Raw genomic sequence first — 4,068 nt, forward strand, 5'->3', positions numbered from 1 at the left:
CCTGGTCATTAAGGGGGGTAAATTCTCTAGAGGTCAAGTGGTTAAATAAATAAAAAAATGCCCATTTTTTTTTTTTGCAGTTAAAAAAATGTGCATTTACTATTTTTTTTTGAGCCTGGAAAGCATTGCACCAGGGATCAGCAGATCACTGGTGTCATGCAGGGCTCCAGGAGAATGTGAGTGTAAGCTATCTGTTCATATCTCATACAGAAAGATAGTTTTACACAGCAAGACATGATGAACTACCATGGCGCTCAACAGTGCCGTGGTACTTAGTTTAAAACTACAAGCTGATATCTGCAAAGCATGTTGCTACTTGTAGTTTATTCATTCACAGAACTCTGTGAATAAATGAGGCAGCCGTGCGGGCGGAGCCCTGCAAGGCTATGCTGTTTTCAAAAAGTGACAGCTAGTACAGGGAACTTCTCCCCATGCTGCTGTCACAGGTAGAGAGGGCAGCAAATTTTATGATGAAATTAGATTTTTTAAAATTTTTTACTCGATATGTTTAATAGCAAAAAGTCCAAAATATTGTTTTCTTCTCAAAATTGTTGGTCTTTTTTTGCTTATAGCACAAAAAATAAAAAACGCACAGGCAATCAATAACCACCAATAAAAGCTCAATTTGTGGGAAAAAAAGACGTAAATTTCATTTGGGTGAAGCGTTGCATGACCGCGCAATTGTCAGTTAAAGTGATGCAGTGCCGTAACACAAAAAATGGCCTAGTCAGGAAGGGGGGGGGGGATCCTCAGGAGGGCAAGTGGTTAAAGTGGAACTTCACTCTCTCAATCAACACTGATTATTTTTAATCCTTATGCTGCCAGCATTAGTAAGTAGATTGGAAAGTATATTATATTTACCTGTTTTAAATTTTTCTTTACATTTTTTCAAATGCAAATGATGTCATACATCCAAAGAGTCTTCAGGTGGGGAGGAGGGGTCTTCTCAGCTAAGTACATCCCCCATGAAGAAAAAGAGAAGAAGGCTGATTGCACTTCAACGATCTAGTGGATAAAACCTTATTTATTGGATTCTTCAGAAGGTAAATAAAAAAGACATTGCAGCTCCCATAACGGACACAGAACAGTAAACACATTTCACACAAAAAAATTAATCATTACTAAGCACACCCCCATGCCTGCATGCCTAAACTAAGGGCAGATGGTTTCCAGGTAGTAAATGCTGCATAAATCATCTGCCCTTACTTAAGATGGCCACTATTAGAAATGCTAAGGGGTTTTTCCAAAATGATTTCCCAGCAAAACAAAGCATGGAGACATACAAGGATGTATTGGTGAGTTTGCTTTGAATAATAAAGATGGAATAAATAGCATTTTTGGTTTGTGGTGTGTAGTTCCACTTTAAAGTACTATAAACTTTTTTTGTTTTGAGTTAGTGTAAGAGATAATTATAACCCCTGTCAAAGAGTCACATTGGGGAGATTTCTCTTCACTTCCTGTCCTATAGCCAAAACAAGAATCAAAAGGAAATCCTTCCAAAGTGAGGGAAACCATGCTTGTCACCAGAACTAGTGTCTCCATTTAAATATTTTCCGTTCTGGGAATGACTGAAAATTTGTGATTTTCTTTCACTTTTAAATTTTTATTGATAATGGTAAACAGGACAAATAGAGTGGATGATCTCCTTAATGGGGGCGCAGACAGCAATGAAACCCTGATAGGTGTTCTTTCTAATCTCTCTACACTCTGAAACTAAATAAAACAGTTTAGTTATACTCTAAAATGCATGCCTAACCAAAACGTTATACATTTTGGATACAGTGAGGAAGGATTAGAATCCCTGTTGTGTTTTTATTGTTTATTTTATGTTTTTATTTAGTTTATGTTTATTGTGCGTTTATTTCTATCTGGGGCTCTGTTAGAGAGAGTTGCCCTTCCCTTAGGCTAGATTGACATCTTTGCATGTCATAAACGTGTGCAAAATTGCAGGCTTTCCCAACATGCAGAGAAACATGCTGTACTTTAGCAGATGTGCCAGGATGCTATAAGTTCTTAAAGTGTTACTAAACCCACAATAGTCTGTATATGCAGTAAAGCATGCTTGTTATACTCACATGAACCTAAGGGATTAATCCTCTGCATTGTGTAAAAAGGCCATTTGATCCTGAATTCTATGATCCTCCCCTTCGTCCAGTGCCCCCCTCTTATCTCCTGATAAGACATTTTGTGTGGAGTCACTCTGCACATGCTCAGTTTTGTGTGTGTATTTAGATAGGGTTTTTTTTCTTGGGAGAGTGCTTGTTCAAATGTCCACATCTTATCTCCTGATAAGACAGACTGAACCGTAGCCATTCTGCACATACTCAGTTTAGTGTGCATAGCTAGAGAAGTTTTTTTATTTGTTCTTGGGAGAGTGCATGTGATCAAACAGGGCCAATCAGCACTGTCCAAACAGAGGTCAGGGGTTTTGCATCATCCTAGAGCAGAAAGAAAACTCCTCCTACAAGCCTTAACCAGTGCTCGGCTGGACACTGATAGAAGTCACAAGACTGCTCTAACTGCTGATGAGAAAAGGTATTTAGCAGTTTATATTTACTAAAATAATTGCACTTTCATGTTCTGTGTACTGTGGGAGGCCAGATATAGTGAATGCAGGGTTTAGTAACACTTTATTGGCACATGCATGGATTGGCAATCGCTTTGTATTTTTGGGCGCACCAAATTGCAAGGTGCCAAAGCACCATGCGGTTCTGTGCAACACAGTTTTCCAAAAAAAGACTACTTTTCTGGAGTCTCTGTTGGGCAGGGCAGTCCATTGAAATGAATGGGCTGCTCTACACACAACCGCACAAATGTGAACCTAGGCCTACAGTACCGCTGACATTTTACCAGACAGGAAGTTAGAGAAACTCCTCAACAGCGCAGACAAGGAAAAAAAACTTCTTTTTAGTAGAATACAAAAATGTTAGACCCCCTCCATGACAAATGTTTCTATCTGTATCCCTGTAGCAGATTTTCTCCTACTACCTGGCTGGTAAAACCCTTGTCAGTTGGACAGAAAGTGAGCCCAGATGGTAGTGAAAACCAGCGAGGGGTTCTAACCCTTTCTCACAAAAGCACCATGTATCATAAACAATTGCTGGTATTTCTTTCTTATGTTTTTTAAATAAAATATTGTTCTCAATTTTTTTCCATCATTTGTGGTACATCAGAAGTGCTGATCTTATGAGGCCTCTTTGTAACCAGTTACTGTCAACATGCCTTCCAGCATCTGCTACATGTCATTTGTCAGAGTAGACATTCTGAAAGTGAAAACAGTGGAATATGTCTTTGTAATGTCAACTGGCACAGATACATGTAGTCTCAATGAGGAGCAGGAATTGTACAATCAGATTGTAGGGTGTGCGGCCTTCTTAACACATTGCATATGCTTTGCTGAGTCTTACCTACAGAAAGCCTGAGATTTTAAAAAAAATGGCATTTTAAAATATATTTCTCAAAACTGTCAGATTCAGAATTGTTTTTGAAATGTGAATTTGGATGATGCAGGAAGCAAACACAGAGATTGTTAGACAGCGCAAGCCCCAGGAAGAACACACTTACGGCTTCCTTAGGCTACATTCATACCGGCGATTAGGGCCAGGAAGAATTGTAGTGGCAGTTCTCCCATTGGCTCTCAACAGGTAAGTGCAGTGGCCGGCCAGTTCAGTATAATGAGAGGCCATTGGTGGTCACACCAGGGGTGGACTGACCATTTGGAAACTTGGGCACTGCCCGAGGGCCCAGGGTCAGTAGGGGGCCCCATGAGATGCCCCTGGTACCTTTTTCATAGGCTTTTTTGAGTTTGGGCAAGGACACAGGGGCCCCATAGTCCCCTATTGCCCGGGGGCCCCATGAGTTGTCAATCTGCCCCTGGGTCACACTTATTCATGGCTCTGCACATCCAGAGATTGTGTGAGATGATCGCTGCTGGATGCATACAAAGTACTTCCAGTACTGATCACCGCAGGCAATTGCTGGCTGTGCAGATGGCTGCAAATAGGTGTGGCCACCAATGACCTGTCATTATAGTGATCGGGGCTGGCGGCTGCTCCTACATGCTGAGAG

Source organism: Staurois parvus, unplaced genomic scaffold, assembly GCF_062004578.1.
Source record: "Staurois parvus isolate SC_StPar_1 unplaced genomic scaffold, SC_StPar_1.0 ptg000209l, whole genome shotgun sequence".
Classification (NCBI taxonomy): Eukaryota; Metazoa; Chordata; class Amphibia; order Anura; family Ranidae; genus Staurois; species Staurois parvus.